The sequence below is a fragment of the Fistularia commersonii genome, chromosome 3, assembly GCF_037954325.1.
Source record: "Fistularia commersonii isolate RoL2024-O1a breed Wild chromosome 3, RoL_Fcom_v1.0, whole genome shotgun sequence".
NCBI lineage: Eukaryota > Metazoa > Chordata > Actinopteri > Syngnathiformes > Fistulariidae > Fistularia > Fistularia commersonii.
In genome coordinates, this window is record NC_141286.1 from 24718972 (window position 1) to 24738125 (window position 19154).

Below are 19154 nucleotides of genomic sequence, written 5' to 3' on the forward strand. Positions count from 1 at the left end.
CTGCACCGTTTTCTGACTGCTTGACTCTTTTTCAGGTTGATTTTGCAAAAACGGAAAGACGAGGGCTCCGAGTCCAAACCTGGGGAGGCTGCCAGCTTTGCAGTCTTCTCTGATGCCGCTGCGCAGACGATCTGAGTTATTTTGATCCCCACGATGAAAAGACCACCTCCCGGTGAGTCATCTCACGAGCATTGACGACAACACAGAGTGAGCCGTAGCCCCGTTAACATGTGGTGAGCACCAAAATGGACTACTTCCTGTTGACTACATCAACAGCACTCCTAAAAAACACCCATCCTTAGTCCTCAATGGACATGTTACTTCCTTGACTGCAGTCTAAGACCTTTCCTGATGGACTTTGGCCCAAGTGTCTTGTGGGAATCGTCTTCCAAGCTTGATGTCTACATTTGGAAGCCTACCTTTCTTGGATATGGCCTTTATGGTCTTTTGACGACACCAACGGCACTCCTAAAAAACACCCATCCTTGCTCCTCGATGGACATGTTACTTCCCTGACTGCAGTCTAGGACCTATCCTGATGGACTTTGGCCCAAGTGTCTTGTGGGAACCATCTTCCAAGCTTGATGTCTACATTTGGAAGCCTACCTTTCTTGGGTATGGCCTTTATGGTCTTTTGACGACACCAACAGTACTCACAAAAAACACCCATCCTTGCTCCTTGATGGACGTGGTACTTCCGTGACTGCAGTCTAGGACCCTTCCTGATGGACTTTGGCTCATGTGTCTGGTGGGAACCATCTTCCAAGCTTGTAGTCTTCATTTGGAAGCCTACCGTTCTTGGGTATGGTCTTTCTGTGGAGGCTCCAGCACTGAAGGGACATCCTGGAAGGGTACATACCTTTGCTGTGCATCAAATAGTACATGTTCAAGGGATTTGGTACTAGAGCACGACCAGGGTGCTTCTCTTTCTGGTTGCAGGAGGTACTTTGAAGCACTGGAAGACCACCTAGTATGATACCAACAAGATGGTGTTTGAAGGTGTGCAACAAGTACTTCGACCACCCCACGTCGGACCTCCAGGAAAAGCTGGATGTTTGAGTTTGACAAGCACATCTGAGGTCTTGTAGTGTTGTTGCCACCAGAGGTTGGTAATCCTTGAAGAAAACATGGTTGAGTGTTGCTGTACTTCTTACAAGTTGAAGTACTAGGTTGGCCTGAAGGACAGCGGGAGCGGCGTCAGCTTTCTTTGGTACTTATGAGAATCAGAGTGACACTTTTGTAAACAAATCGGGATTTTCCAGGACATTAAGAGGCGGCTTCGGAAGCAATTTAAGGCCGTCGGAGATTAAAAGAAATTTGGAAACGGGGAGACTGCGACTGAAAATGGGAGGATCCTGACGGCATGGGGTTTTTTTGAGGGAGGGCGACAGAATAAACAGTTGCAAAATAGACTCCAGCCGGGAGCAAGCTGTTTAAGACGGGACGTAAACATGGCTGATACGTTTCATGATGTCTAATTAAAAGCGGTGGGAATTACGTCAAGACAGATGTGATATTATGTCATCTGAGGCCAATCAGATGGGAGCGGCAGGGTGGCGTTGGATACATAGATAGATAGATAGATAGATAGATAGATAGATAGATAGATAGATAGATAGATAGATAGATAGATAGATAGATAGATAGATAGATAGATAGATAGATAGATAGATTTTTTCCTGCAGCTTTTCCTGGAGCTTCTCTACTTCCTGGGTTTTTTTCATTCACATTTTTCCGTTTTTCAATCAAACTTCATCTCAAGGTGAAAGTTTACAGAACAAGTAAGTTCTTACGTACTTTATTGTATGAGCATGTGTCACACACACACACACACAAACACACACACACACACACACACACACAAACACACACACACACACACACACAAAGTCCTTGAGAGAGTAGAAGAGTATAATAATTAGAAAATGGGTGATGGATGGATGGATGAATGAATGAATGAATGGATGGATGGATGGATGGATGGATGGATGGATGGATGGATGGATGAACGAACGGCTGGAAAGCTCTCCTTCTCCCTGAACGAACCCAGTGGCGAGCAGACATTTGTCCCTCCTGCCCCTCAGCTGTGTGTCACAGTGTTGTGACGCCGCCATGACAGATACTCACGCCCGAGTGGAGAATCACACCGCCGCCGCCGCCGCCGCCGCCCCCTGGGGAGAATGAGAGGAGGAGGAGAAGCAGGTGAAGCTGGAGGTCGCCACGACCAGAGCCACATTCATCAAGCACCTCTGCAGAGGAGAGAGACGGAATTGGAAAGCGGGAGGAGGAGGAGATTTGAAGAAGATTGCAGTGGGAGTGGAGGGGGAGAGGGTGGGAGGAGGTGGAGGGATGGAGGGATGGAGGGATGGAGGAGGTGGAGGGATGGAGGAGGTGGAGGTGGAGGCGGCGCGGTCAAACACTGGATGTGCACGTGGCCGGCGGTCGTGCACCTTTACAGACCTTTGGACTGCGAGGTGCCTCGTTTATCTTTGTCTTCCTGAAGGCCCCGGCGGCATCAGAGGCTCGTCTCCTGCATGTCACTCTGTGGACCTTCAACCCCCAGCACACACACACACACACACACACACACACACACACACACACACACACACACACACACACACACACACACACACACACACACACACACACACACACGCGCACACACACACACACACACACACACACAAAAAACAGGAATTGCATCAACAGCTGTCTGTCTGTCTGTCATGTCCGACGTGTATCTATCCATCCATCCAATTATCATCCATTCAACTCTCTGTCCTTCCATCCATCCATCCATCCATCCATCCATCCATCCATCCATCCATCCATCCATCCATCCGTCCATTCATTCATTCATCATTCATCATCCATCCATCCATCCATCCATCCATCCATCCATCCATCCATCCATCCATGTGGTGATCCATCCATCCATTCATGCATGCATCCATCCATTGTCCAATAATTCATTCTTTCATCCATCCATCTAATCATCGATCCATCCATCCGTCCATCCATCCTTCCATCCATCCATCCATCCATCCATCATCCATTCATTCATTCATTCATTCATCATCCATCCATCCATCCATCCATCCATCCATCCATCCATCCATTCATGCATGCATCCATCCATTGTCCAATAATTCATTCTTTCATCCATCCATCTAATCATCGATCCATCCATCCATCCATCCTTCCATCCATCCATCCTTCCATCCATCATCCATTCATTCATTCATTCATCATCCATCCATCCATCCATCCATCCATCCATCCATCCATGTTTTGCTTCAGATGACATCGTCTCAACAACCTGTCAATCATGTGATGGTGTTTTTGTCTCCATGGCGACCAGCCTTGGTCTCCTCCTTGATTTGGATTTGAACGTCTTCCTGAAACGCCTCCTGCTTCGGTGCCAAAAATACCCAAGTCTTTAATAGTTAAGAACAAATAACGATTTTGCTCGGCGAAGCAAACAAGGACATTTTTCTTCTTCTGTTAAACACCTGCAGGGAGGGGAGTCGGTCCTGGGGGCGACTGCCGGGGGTTTAAGCAGCGAGCGGGGTGAAGTTGGAGGGAGCCTACTTCTGTCGCGGTGGCGGGACGACAACGTAGCCCCGGGGAAAACGCAGCCAAAAACGCCGCCAAAAAAGACGGGAGAGCCGGTTGAGGATGTTTAAATAAACACTCGCTCCACAGGAGGTCAGAGGTCAGATTGCCGGCCCCTCCTGTCTGCAGGCCAAAGCGTCCTCCGGGATTGTTATTATTATTTTATTATTACTATTGTCATTATTATAAATATTATGGTTATTTTCATGTCATATTATCTTCATTTTTATTATCATTATTATTGCGATTAGTGTGTTACTTCAACAACGACAAAAAAAGAAAATTATAAAAAAGTTTTCGTTTTTGTTATTATAAGGATTGTTTATAATAGTATATTATAAATGTACGTAGAAAGAAACATTTGAATTTAATGATAATTATAGTAATAATAATAAAACAAAGAAGAGGAAGCAAATATTATTATTATTATTGTTATTAATACATGTATTACTACTTATATTATACTGATATTATAACTATCACTATTGTGATTATCAAGCCGTTACTGTCAACAATGTATATCCATGGAAATAATAAAAGTACTATAACATTTTTTTTTGTTGTTATAATTATTATTGTTTGTAATTTTTTTGAAATCATATTAGTTATGTTGATAGAAATAATGATGTTGATGATGATTATATTCATCTGCTTTTTTCTGTTGATTATTTTTAAATCAATATTTCTTTTTCATTTGCTTTTTGCTGCTCCTGGAAAATAAGTCTGCTGTGATTTTTTTCTCTGAATACATTAAGACAAACCTGGTTAACCTGGATAAAATAAGATTGGAAATGTTAGCAAAGTAGATTTAAGATCACACACTATTGAGATCAGATTAAACCGTATCTAAGATCATATGAAACGTGATAATCCTGAATCCGTCCGCAGGCAGCGAAGCACCGCGTGAAAATTAGAGACGGTAAAAATCGACAGAAGCGTCAATAACCATTGTGCGAAGTGATGAGCACATAATCCATAAAAGCAGCGGGAGGTCCGAATATTAATTCCTTCGCTGTCCGTTGTCGGTGCGTCAGCCAATCCCGGCGGACAATTACGGTAAGAGTCGGGGTTTAAGTCACCTGTCAATCACAAGGAGCAATCTACATAACTTAAATTGTAATTTCTCTATATATATCATATGTAGTTATATAAATATATATCGTATAATATAATAGAAATATAATATATATGTATAACATTTTTCTATATATGTTTTATATTTTTCTATATATTTATTTACCTTTTATATATATTGTATATATTTTTATATTTCCATATATTTTATGTATTTATACATTATATAATATAATAAGAAATATAAAAAAATATATATACATTTTTTTTTTTTATCCGCGCCCTTTGGGACAAATTCATTTTTTTTTTTCAATTCTGAGTCTGATACTGATCTTTTTTAAATGAATATATTTTCCAAGCACTGTTCCATCCAAACGTTTTCCTCACAAAGTCCGTTGCAAAATCCGTGTTCAGCAAAAGGCTTGCAAAGAAGCGGCTTCTCCCTCATCTTTCTTCCAAAGAGAGCTCCTTCGGGGCCGATGTGGGAAATAGGTCATCCCTTTTTCGGCGCGGCCATTTTTTCCTGTTACAACACCATTAATTTTTCATCTCTATATTAAGCCCCGCGTGGATAGAAGGAGGTGCGGACACAATGTAAACACCGGCGTTCGACAACAGCCGTCACGCTGGATCGTCGACGTTTTCCGCCGGTTTGAAAATAAAGAGGCGGCGCTTTGACACGACGCCTCAGCCGGAGGTTTTCAAGAATGCGGGTCGGAGGGGATGGAGTCGATCCGATCCGAGGAGGCCGCGGAGCTTCAAGACCCCGTTTCATCTTCGTCCGGCTCTTTTCTTTTCACCGTCTGCGACCCTTTCGGGCGACTCCCCATCCGTCTTTGTCAGCATCGCGGACGGAAACGCGGAGCAAAGTCACACCGGGGGGTTTTTTGGGCTGCGGGTCGGCGGGCGAGACCTCCGCCTCCGCGTCCAGATTCGACTAAAAGCCCGTCGTATTATGATTTATTTATTGATTGACCTAATATAACCCCTACATATTTCATTTTAATCCTGCTGATTTGCAAAGCCCTCTCAATCACAGCAAATCCACAAGTGCAAAAGAGAGTGCTTTTATTTTATTTTATCGCATTAGTTATTTATTTATCTTTTTTTATTTTCCCGGAGGGCTTTTCAAAGTTAGACCTAGTATGTAAAAAGCCAAACGCTCGGCAGGAAAAATTAAATTTAAACTTAATATTAGAAACACATTATTCATTCCCAAAGGGGCGGCTTTATATATATATATATATATATATATATATATATATATATATGTATATGTATAATTTTTTTAATTTATTTTTCAACCACCAGCCACACTCATCAGGTTGAATAAAACACAAATGTAAAAAACAAATTAAATATATATATATATATATATGTGTGTGTGTGTGTGTGTGTTTATATACATATGACTTCAAACATAAATTAAGATCAGTGTTGAGAATAAAGATGAATAAATACCAGATTATGAATTTTATATCCGGAGAAATTGACTGCTACTTTGCATTTAGACATCTGTGGGGGGAAATGAATAATTAAAGTTGAGCACTGAATAAATTAAATAAGTTGGGTGAACAATGAATTTAGTAATAACTCCGGCGCTGGGAAATAATTGTATTGTTGTGTGTGTGTGTGTGTGTGTGTGTGTGTGTGTGTTCCTTGCAGATACTTGACTTTCTCAGGGTCTCCAGCTTTGACCTTGACGATGGCGGAGTGTGTTCTATCTACACTCCATGTTCTACATTCACAAGTGCCCTATCCTTTTGCACAAGGTCAGCTGTGTGTGTGTGTGTGTGTGTGTGTGTGTTAATCCCAGCAGAAACTGGATGACAAGCGGGGTCACCCCTAAACCTGCCAGCTGTCAATCACCCGGCAACAAATGGACACGTCCAACTACTCACCTTCTGATGTGGGCCTGGAGGAACCCCGAGATCCCCTGGAGGATCCACACGGAGCGTCCGAACCCCGAGGTGAAGCTTCCGCCGCGCTCAGGGACGATGGACGCCGATCTCCGCTGAAATCTGGATCCGCTGGATTCACAGAATGACACGGTTAATATTATTCATGCAGACGTTCATCCACCGATGATGTGGTTGTGTATTTTTCACCCTTACTGTTCCTTTGTACTTAAGACCATAAAACACTTGATAGCCTTTACCTTGACAATTTATATTTCATTGTATTTCTTATTCTCCCTCCTTCCTACTATTATCTATTATGGTTATGTTTTTGCTTGAAACCCCGGCACAACAATTTCCTTCGGGATAAATAAAGTTGTTCTCATCTCATCTCATCTTTATGTTGTCCGTTATTATTATTATATATTTTTTTCTTTCTATTTTTATTATCATTATTGTTATTATTGTTATTATTATTATTATTATTATTACATTATTATTGTCATTACTATTATTATTATTATTATTGTTATTATTATTTTATCTTTTTATTTTTATTTTTATCATTATCATTATCATTATTATTATTGTTGTTGTTGTTGTTGCTATTTATTTATTCATGGATATCTTTGCTATTTTCTGTCTTCTGCCTCTCTATTTATATGTATTTTGCCTTTTTTATTTTTTGACATTATAACTGTTACACTGCTGTGACAAAAGAATTTCCCCGTATGGGGATCAATAAGGTTTATCTCATCTGATCTTATCTTATCTTATCCCGTGCAATTAAATTCTGATTGTTTTTTAAGTTTTAGATGAAATTAGATCCAACTTTATTGTCATTACACATATTGTTTTTAAATCTTCACGACCTCTACCTCTGCTCTCAGGCAAAACCTTATTTTTATTTTTTGATTTTTTTTGTTAAAGAACAAGCTCTTGTTTTTTTCCACCCCTCCGTGAATCCTAAATCTCCAATCTGTGTTAAATAAGAGCAGCATATGGTGACTCCCTGCAGGCCTGTTATTTACAAATCACACATTTACTCTCTCTTGAATCGAGGGCGCGTTTCTCTCTCGCCGTTCTAAAATAAAAACGTCGAACCGGCTCGGGACGGTTTCGCCCGCGAGGGGGCCCTTCGGCGCCGGAAACGATGGAGACGTTTCCATAGCAACGGGTAGACGCCAAGGTCAAAGGCGCCGGTGGGAAAAGGAAGGTGAGCGGCCTCACCTGCGAGCGACGGAGTCGACCCCCTTCCCGCCCCGAGCTGCTGATTGGACGGATTACATTTTTTTTCGCTGAGCTCAGCGAAAGGCGGCGTGTGATGTAACCTGGAACGGCGCCCTCAGAGGCGGCGCTGTCCCTTTTTAATCCGTGAACTTCCAGAACTCGCTCTGGTTGTACGCGAGTGGGTGTTGTTGTGCCTTCAAAGCGGAGAGGAGATTCTGCCGTCTCTCTCTTTTTCTTTCCTCAGAAATCTGAGGTAGAATTGACACCTCCTGAACACTTGAGCTGGGAAAGGAAAAGATTTATATGTAAATTTTTTTAGGTAAAGCTGAGAAAAAAGTGGGAAAAAAATAAAATAAAAAATTTAATTAAATTAAAAAAAAAAATTAAAAAAAAAAAAATATATATATATGTAAATAAATATAAATATATTAACATAGATAAATTTATACTTAAATATATATATTATTTTAGGCTTAAGCTGAGAAAGGTGAGAAAACATAAAAAAAATAAATAAAATAAAACAAAATAAAAAATGAAATGAAATTAAAATAAAAAAATATGTAGATACATATATACATAAATATAGATATATTTATATAGATAGATTTCTGTGTAAATATATATGTTATTTTAGGCTCAAGCTGAGAAAAAATAAAAAATGTTAAAATAAAAACAAAATAAAAATATATATATACATGTATATTCGTATATAGATAGATAGATAGATAGATAGATAGATAGATAGATAGATAGATAGATAGATAGATTTTAGTTACTTACACGAAATAGGGTAAATAATTCAAAATGTAAATACAAATATAATAAATGAATGAACAAATGAATAAATAAATAAAAAAAAATAAACACATAAATAGCATGTATTTTTGTATTTCAAATATGTTTGAAATAGTCAAAATAATTCAAAATAATTTATTAAAATAAAAATAAAAACAAACAGTTTAATATTTAATTAAATAAATAGATTTGGATAATCACACCTCCAAACATTAATAAAAACCATATATTTAAGACTCTGTTAAATGTGTAGATGAGAATCTATTTGGTCTTGTTTGTGAAAACGGCAGCTCGTAATCGTGCATCATTCTTTGGGCATATCAATAAGCCAACAAACAGCGAACAAACATCGTCCTGTCCGATCTGTGAGTGATTGATCCATTATTTCCACATTTAGTATTTCACAACAAGCGATTACTCATTCATTTAAAGCCGCGACGTGTTTAAGTGGCTGAGCCGCGGCCTTCGCCCAAAACTTCACCCGCAGCCCAAATAAACCGGAACCAGACGGATCCTGAGAGGACCGACCTGATTGAGGGATTGAGCGGAGGCGGCGGGAGAACCACGACGGACCACTTATTCCAAAAAAAGCGCCGCTCCGTCGCCTCGACAAATGAAGACGACCGGAAGATGAAACCCGTCCGGAGCCCCCCAGCCACCGCCGTCTCCGATTGGCCGTTTCCTCCGTCTCCCGGAGAAGCTCCTCGCGCAGCGGCGCCGAAGCTCATCCTGATGGATGAGCCTTTTCTTCTTTGTTTTATTGTTTCCGAAAACTGAGGAGGTGGAACCGGACTAAATTCTCATCCGTCCTCTCGGATATAATTCATCAAACCGCCGTCGCCGCTCGGATCGGACCCGGAAGGCCGAGGAGATCCGAGTGGGCGGAGGCTCGACGGCTCACCTGCGGCGCCGCTTCTGCAGCTTTACGGCATTGGTCTGGACCAATCAGAAGAGAGTTTGAAGGTCACCTGTTCAGAAGGTCTGGAGGTGATTTTGGTCTTCCTCAGAAATAACTTTTTCGAAACGTAAGAAGAACCTGGTGATAAATTGGGAATGGATGGATTTTGTAAACACACACAAACACACATAAACGCACAATGGCAAAATAAAATAGGACGAACAGAGCTAATGCTAAGTTAGCAAACTTACGACGCAGCGGCTCTGTAAACAACTCACCGTCGCTCTTCAACAGTCAGGGGATTCCCTTCCATGTTCTCCTGACTGGAATCTCTCAATGTTCTCCCTCCAAGGTTCCCTCCATGGTCTCCTACCTGCATTCCAATCATGTTCTCAAGATTGTTCCCTCAATGTTCTCCAACCTGAATTTCGTCCATTTTCTCCAGTTTGTTCAGTCCATGTTCTCCAACTTGTTCCCTCTATGTTCTCCAGCTGTTTCCCTCCATGTTCTCCAGTGTGTTCTCTTCATGTTCTCCAACCAGAATTCCGTCCTTGGTCTCCACCTTGTTCCCTCCATGTTCTCCAACTGTTTACCTTCATGTTCTTCAACCTGAGTTCCCTCCATGTCCTCCAACCCGAGTTCTTCCATGTTCCCCAGTGTGTTCTCTCCACGTTCTCCAGCTTGTTCCCTCCACATTGTCCAACCTGAGTTCCCTCAATGTTCTCCAACATGAATTTCATCCATGTTCTCCAGTTTGTTCACTCCACGGTCTCCAACTTGTTCCCTCCATGTTCTCCAACCCGAGTACCCTCCATGTTCTCCAGTGTGTTCTCTTTATGTTCTCCAACCCGTTCTCCAACTTGTTCTCTCCATGTTCTCCAGCTGACTCCCTCGATGTTCTCCAACCCAAGTGCCCTCCATGTTCTCCAGTGTGTTCTCTCCACGTTCTACAGTTTGTTCCCTTCACATTATCAAACCTGAGTTCCCTCAATGTTCTCCAACCTGAATTTCATCCATGTTCTCCAGTTTGTTCAGTCCATGTTCTCCAACTTGTACCCTCTATGTTCTCCAGTGTGTTCTCTTCACATTCTCCAACCCAAATTCCGTCCTTGTTCTCCAGCCCAATTCCGTCTATGGTCTCCAACTTGTTCCCTCCATGTTCTCCAGTCTGAGTTCCCTCTGTGTGCTCCAGTTTTTTCACTACATCTTCTCCAGCTGACTCCCTCCATGTTCTCCAGTGTGTTCTCTTCATGTTCTCCAACCTGAATTCCGTCCATGTTCCCCACCTTGTTCCCTCCTTGTTCCCTCCATCTTCTCCAGTTTGTCCCTTCCATGTTCTCCTGCTTCGGTTCTCCATTTTTCTCCTACAGTCCAGAAACCCCTCTGTAGACTCAATGGGCACTGGTTAAACCCCGCCTCTTGACTGAGATTGGCTCAGAGATCTGTGAGCAGATACCTGGAACCAATGGCGTGCAGTCAGGGGAGGCAGGAGAGGCCGTGCCTCACTTGCCAATCTTGGAAAGAAAAAATGTAAAATGAGAAAAAGAATGAAATGGTTATAATTATCAGTGATTTGCACGAGAAAACAATTTTCCATTTAACTTCACCATTTTATATTGTTTTTTTTGACTCAAAATGGCTGGATTTTCACATTTACTATTCAGCGAGAAGAGATGCGCGGTGAGGCTGCCGACCGTTGAGCCTCACCGTAGATTGTGTAATGACGGCTAACCGCTGCCGTATTGGTGTCACTCTTTATGTCATTGTAAAATTTTTTGAACACTTTTGCTACATTTCCAATGTACAGTTTTTTTTGTTGTTGTTGTTGTCAACAACTCTATATATGTTACTAGTTTTCTTCTTCAAGGTGAGAGCGGCGCCAATTCAAAAGATGCTGCGGCGCCATGAAGGGTATTTGAGTTGCGGCAGCTCGCACGGCACACACAGCACGAATTTTGATTTTCTCGCGCCCGTATTCGCATCATGATTTTTTTTTTTTCTCTCGTATTTCAAGGATAAAATTTGCTCGGATTGCATCCTTAAAAAAGAAAAATCGCGCATAAAGTGATTCGCATCTTAAGTGGCCACTGCATATTTGTAAATACTACTTCCCAGCGTACTGACTGTCTGGTATGAGTATCAGTACTTCATTTCCAGGAAATGATACCCCGTAATGCTCAATCAATACCGGCTTACCTGCTAACGACAGCATTACAGGACTTATGTGGTGTTTGAGGTACTGCGAACCCCTGGTACATCAAGAGCTCCTCCTCGCATTACGCCCTATAAAACACACTCTCCATGAGAGAACATCTTAATGTATGCCACTTCCAGGCATCTCCGCCTGAATCCATTTTCATTTTGCCGCGTCGAGCAGATGATCGCGCGTGCATGTGCGTGTGTGTCGTCCGTCGTTCCCTGCAAATTTTTTTTTTTTTTTTTTTTTTTTTTAAGAAAAAGCTCCACAGCTTTCAGACGACTCCTCGGGCCTTTTGCTGAATGCCGTCCACGGGGCTCGAGTGGACGGGCAGATGTAATGTCCGTAATGAGTCCCAAAGATTTCTCCTAGATGGCTGCAATTATTCTTGGGGGGGCGATGGGGGGCTCTTGAAACGCTCCGCAGTCAGTGATAAATGAGTGTATCGCCCAAAGATGTATTCGGGATTACTGGGCTGCGATACGCCTGCAGCGGCTCATTCACTGAATTATTTAATAGCGCTCATTCGCTGTGTCTCAGTGTGAAGACGAGACTTCAAAAGATGAAACATTAAAGTAACCAAAATGCATTGGTCAAATCTTTAGATTTTCTTCTTTTTCTTTATTCTTCCTTCCTTTCTTTCTTTCTTTATTTGATATCCCATGCCGTGCAGGAGGCATCTTTACGGACGTCTGAACCCTGAGGGACCTGGAACGTGGATGTTCTATTACTATTTCATTACAATTAAAGGAGTTTAATCATTTTGCATTTTAAGCTATGTGTCTAACTTTAATGTTAATTACTATTAGTTTCAATATTTATGTATTTATTCATCATCTTGGAACATTATTTAAATTGTTATTATCATCTTTGTGAGTACTTTTACTTTGTTGGTCATATTATAATTTATGCATTTATTCGTTATTTCTTTATCGTTATCATTATCTTGTTTTCGTGGCATGATAATGATAATAGTCATTATCATGATTATATTTTTATCATGAATTTAATTGTTGTTAATATTATTGATGTAAGTAATTGTATTTCTTTATTTCTTTATTATTTTGACTGTGAGTATGTGAACAAGAACAACAATAATGACAATGATAATAATAATAATAATAATAATAATAATATAGTGATTGTAGTAATCATCATAAAACACAATAAATCAATTGAAAAAAAAAAAATCAGGTATTTGTTTAAAATCTGCAATGAAAAATAAATAACATCATCTGATTTGATTTTAATATTTTGTTATTAATACTTTTATGATGATAATATTTTTCTCAGTAATGTAATAAATCTCATGTATTTTGCCAATTTTATGAATCTAATTAAAATCTGAAAATGTCAATAATAATAATAATAATTAGTATTAATATTAGAATTTGTATTCAATTAAATTAAACACTATTATTATTATTATTATTATCATTATCATTATTTTGTTGTTGTTATATTATATATATAATATTTTATAAGTGGTTAACATGCAGGTAGCTTAGCGGACACTTCCTTGTAACATTACTGTTTAAGATACAGTGTGAATAAATAAAAACACTGCGCATGTTCTGTTTCTAGGTTCCGTGGTCGTTCCTCGGCCTTTAACTTAGTTAGTGCGGCTCCGGTCTTGTTCTTTGCCACCCTGGTGCTCCCTGACTCGAACCCCAGCGGCGCCTCAGCCAAAGGAAAACAGGTTCCACCTGGGCAAAGAAAGAACAGCCCAAGCACTTTGGGCTATTTTGACCCTCGGCTTGTTTCACTCACTCACTCACAGGTGTGTTTTGCAGCCAGGTTTCATGTTTCCAAGAGGCAGAGATGCAGGTGTCCGGCGTCGTTCGCGCACTGTGACGAAGATGCGAGCGGACGAAACGGGACGATCCATTTTCGCCGCTCGGTTTTACCGCGAATGCACAGCCAGGCGACGGAACAAAGAAAGGCATTATCTCAGTCGCAGGATTCCTGTAATTAAGAAAAAAACAGAAAAAAGCAAGGGAATAATAACGGTTTGAATTAAAACACACGCTTCCAACAAGTCGCCGCGATGCGTTTTGACATAATTAGCTTCAAATAAGATGAAATTTAGGCTCTTCACATCTGCATCAGATGCCGGGGGGAAGGCGACTTTTTTTCCTAAAGAACCCCCTGGTGAGCGGCGCCTCTGCAAACACATCTGAGCGTTAGCGCACCGAGATCGCGGGAGGGATTATCTGTTTCTATATATTTGTAAAATATTGACCCAAGACAAAATCATAAAATCCGGGTTTTCCTACGAGCACCGTTTCGGGGACGTCGTGAAGACATCGAGACTTACCGGACCACACGAGATAATGGACTGCGAGCTAAATGGACTTCATTTGTGTAGTGCTTTTCTCCGAAGTGCTTTCCGGTGTTGCCTCGCTCACCCACGATGCACTCACACACACACACACACACACACACACACACACACACAACGATGGAAGAGGATGGCGTGCAAGGCCAACCATCTCATCAGCAGTAATTGGCGCTCCAGTGTCTTGCTCAAAGACACTTTGACACCGACGCCGGGAAGCAGGAGGGAAACTTCGGATTGCCAGATGGCTACCCACTGAGCCGTGCTGCCCCCAATATAAGAGCCCGTGCTTCTCAAAAGTTAAATGTCATGATGGAGAAAATTACTTCTAGACCCGCTGTTAGTCACATCACCGTCCTCATTATATACTTTATAATAGACAAAATAAATCAGCAATAACATCATAAACTACCCAACTTTCTCTAATCTCATTATCTGGACTGTGGCCGTTGAGAATTCAAGGTTATACCGACGCCCCGGATTGTTCTTTTGATTGGCTCCGGTCCCACAGAGTGCATCTTTCAAACATCTCCTTCTCCGCGGGGGTTTTTTTCTTTGCCGACACTTCAAGAGCGGCACTTCATCTGAGCCCTGGGGTTTGAAGCCCAAAAAAAAAAAAGAAGAAACGACGACGGAACTCCAGCGAGGCCGCGACATCGGCGGGGCGGGAGGTCGGCTCGCGTCCCGGACGACGGCACGGGGGGAAACGTCGAGGGGAAAAAGGCGACGGTTCCGGAAACGTAAAGTAGGTGCGGCACTGGGAGATCCCAAAAAGTTGGACCGTTAATTTTGGTCGTCTTTGAGTAGACAAACAACTCCCGCGGTAATGAGAATGGAAACCAGGAGAGCTGGTTATCGGAGGTGTCGCCCCGGCAGAGATGAAGGTGTTGCTTCATACTTGCGTGGAAATTGCCCGGTTTCATTTGTGGAAAGTTGCAAGCGTGAAGGACGGGAACCAAGTAACCGCATTCGGGGAATAATGGAGGAAATTACATTTCATTACATTACATTGCATTTAGAAGACACTTATATCCAAAACGACTTACAATAGAGGACATAGATACTGCAAATAACAATTGCAAATACACAATGCACAGGAAATATACAGAACAGTAAGCTTGGGTTTGTGAGTTGTTTTTTTTTTTGACAAGGACATACACAAACGTACACAAACACACTGCATAGCCTAACTTGGTGCCTAACCTGATCTGGGGCATCAGCGCAGTAAAAAGTCCTGAAAGAGAACAGTTTTTACCTGTTTCTTGAAGGTTGAGAGAGATGATGCTAGTCTTGTTGCTTCTGGAAGTTTGTTCCGCCACTGAGGTAGTAGAACTGGGAACGGTTTTGCCTGAGATCGCTTAGAGCGAGCAGAAGGTACTGCTAGTAGGTTTGTATTAGAGGAACGCAACTCTCTGCCGGGAACATAAGGTCTTATCATTTGGTTCAGATATGCTGGACCTGTTCCTGAGGTGGTTTTGAATGCCAGGGTCTGCCAGGGCCTTGTGCTTGATCCTGGCAGCTACTGGTAGCCGGTGCAACTGGATGAACAAAATGGGAAATGGGCTCGAATCTGCTACTCCTGGTGCTTTAGCATCTCGCGGCTACAAAGCGGCCGTACATCGGATGGCATTCACCCGTTCATACAAGGCGATGACCAGATCGTCGGTTCAGGAAGGAGACGGAATACATACCTACAGTATATCCACTACCTTATTGGGAGCATAAACTGCACAAATGTGAGGTGTTTCAATCGAACATCCATCTACCCGATCTTTAAAATAGCTTGTGTAGCATTGCTAACAAAGCTCTGTTTTAACGGGAAACTATAGTCCCGTCAGCAGGAAGATTCCACCTGTGCCCCTTGTGCGAGTCGCAGTGCAGCCAGCGTCTACGTAACTATCTCCGTGATGGATCAGGAGGCTCCCGTTTCTGCGTTTTCCGGGCGCCGCTTAGCGTGATTTACAAGACGGCTTGGCGGGAACATTTAACATCTTATTCCGCGATGAAGTATTATCGGGTTCCGCGGTGCGATACTCAATGGGGAAATAAAGAGCGGATAGGAAGCGGCGGGCAGGGGAGGACTTGGTTTGAGTTTTGAGCGAGGAAGTGATTCATGGCTCTCGGCGAGGGGAGACAACGAGGCGCAAACTAATGACCCCCTCCCCCCCCCCGCAGCGCTTTCACGGCAAGAAAATAAATAAATAAAATATCAAATGCACGCGCGCCAAATCAGCATACGCTCATATATTACGTGTCACATAAATTTTAGTCCTGATGCATTACGGGCTTTGTGGTGGATACCGGCCGTCCGAATCAATGCGGCCGCATCCCATTAGCCGATCACTCGTTCTTGCCTGATGCACTGTGACACATGCGGGGATCTTCAGCAAGCCATGCATCATCGATAGAAAAAGGAAAGCGGGTCGGGGTGGGGGCGCTCAGAGGAGGGGTAATTGAGGGGACGCAGAAAGGGCAAGATGAGGATTTTAGTCAAGGTTAACGTATTCTGATACGTGGCTGTAAATTAATGGGCGTTTTTACTGAAAGTTGTTTTTGACATGGCCCTTCTTCATGTCTGCGACATTTGCGCGTCGGGGGTTCGCGTCCAGACACGGGATCTGAATCAATCCATCAGGGGGATGACGGATTTGGGACGGCGAGAGGTTGCGCAGAGTGGACAGGTGGGGCTCAAGTGCGAGGGAAAAGAAAACAACAAGAGGATCCAAGAAAAACAGAATGCTACCGGTCTTCAGATCAGCAGGATTGCAGGGAGATGGTACTGACCCGAGGGAGTGGGAAGCTGGAAGGACATTTGTTCACAAAGGGTTCGGCGACCAGAAAGACATCGGGGGGGTCAAGATCTCCGAGGCTCTTTTGGGATCCTTCTGGATACGGTGGACACAGCATAGCACAAAGGGTTAGACACTGGAAAGACAGCCAATGGCAACAATGTAGTGCAAGGAGTATGGATCTTCTGGCATCTTCCGGCAGCCTCCGGTATCTTCTAGCCAAAACAAGGTCAAATGTCAACGGTGAAGCAAAGATAGTCAAGATCTTCACACACAGGGTATGTGGTGGCCACAACCTGGGAGGCAGCGGGGTGAAGGGATGGTGACAAGAGATGGGAAACACTTTTGCAGCAGCATCACTTGTGAAAACTACCCAACCTGCAAGGGTAGGAGGACACGTCCCGCGACACCTCTGCTTGTCCCGGTTCTGCTGTTGATGTTGTTGCCTTGTAAACAGCCCCGAATAAACAGATAAATAGGTGAGGCTACATGGTGGCACCGGTGTTACGGCTCAGGCCTCAAAACAAGAAGATCCCTGGATTCCGGTCGGATAGGTGGCCTTTCCATGCGGAGTCTACATGTTCTCGCAGGTGTTTGCCCGGGTGTCCTCCAGAACCCAAAACATGCAGGAGGTTCATTGGAAACCCTGGATTGTCCAAACGTTTGCACAAGAGGGTCAACGGTCGTATGTCTCCGTTTGCGACACCGCCTCGACCCCGACTGCAAGATAAGTAGTGAGATACTGTAGAAAATGAATGAACGACTGAATGAGTAGATAAATAGTTCCCAGTGCCAACAAAACACGGTGCTTCTACATTTCATGGAATTATAAAGCACCTTTTAGTAAACCTCGCGTTTCTGCTAAATATGCTCCACTTAACAAGGTTAAAGGCTTTCGATTCATGTGCGCGTTATGCAAATGATTCGATGCGTGTTTATTCATCACCGTCTTGTTTGTGACTTCTCGCGCTTGAAAGTCAAGAAGACGGGAAGGTCTTTGAAATAAGAACACGAAAGTGAAAACAACCTCCTTGACCGCTCTTTAATATGAGGGAGATTGAATTGACCCATATTTGATCAAACCCTCGCAGCATTGTGGATAAGGCTTATTGCGCGGCGCTTCGCCCGTGGAAACAAAAAAAAAAAAAAAAAAGAGTGAAATTATCGACTACTTAATCTGCCGTTTAGGCGCGCGGTGTGACAAAGGCTGGTGGATCTGTGACCTTCTCCAACGGTGGAGGACAGTCCAAGATTTATGACACAGCTGAGAGCTTCTGTTGCGAGCTCTGACGGATGGATAATCCTACGGTTTAAACTTGGCAAATATTGATCCGGGGGGTCCTCGGTGGCAGGCCTGCCGGGCTGGAATTGGGGGAAATGGATTACTCTGCGCAGTCAAAGAAAAAAAAAAAAAAAAAGATGGATGACGGAGGGCAAAATATACTATCTCAACCATCAAACTAGATAACGCATTGAAGGAAAATGTAGACATTCGTTTTTGCAGAGCTGATTCTGAGGTGCTGCAAGCTCTTTGTCTTTTCTCTCAGTAAATGCTTATCTCGTCGGTGCGGCGGCGGCGGTTTTAACTTCTGGATCCCCGTATCCATCAAAAACAAACACTCTCCCGTGTTGAACAATGTAAACAAGTCTGCCCGAGATGGGGATCGGGAGGGGAGGTCGCCGGGACGTCTCCTCTTGTTGGGCATTCGCTGAATAATTTTAGCGTCTTTCAAACAACCGGCTAAAGCCGAAGGCTTCTTTGTGTTGTTATTTTCTTTAAAAATATGTCCTCTCAGTATAAAACAAAATATGAGGAATATTTAACAGGAGTTCTTGTATGACGAACGGCAGAAGAAAACCTTTCTTAGCTAAAATCGACTAAAATCCAACCCTGGATGCTTAAGGTGTGACAACCAAACAGTTCAAGACTGTCAAGCCTTGCAACCTTTGGCTAGGACATGTGGGCAGGACATGTACACTATGGCAAGAAGCCACAAGCCTCATGGCAAGAAGCTCTCTTGAATTGTGGAGTGTCCATGTGTCCGAAAAGGTCACCTCTGGGTTGTCCGGTTTCTTTCCGAAGTCCAAAAAAACCTAGTTGGCTAATCGGAGACCTTAAAGTACCAAAAGGTGTGAAAGTGAGGGAGTTTGGTATCTACAAGATGGAGCCCAAAGTAAAGACCAGGGTACCATCGAATTTCTTCTTTTTTGAAGACAAAATATGATTCTTGCCCCTGGGTGTACGGTTTGAAGTCGTCCTCTTGAGTCACTGCATTTATGATGGTTGAACTGATAAATAAGCCCAAAGATCAGCTCT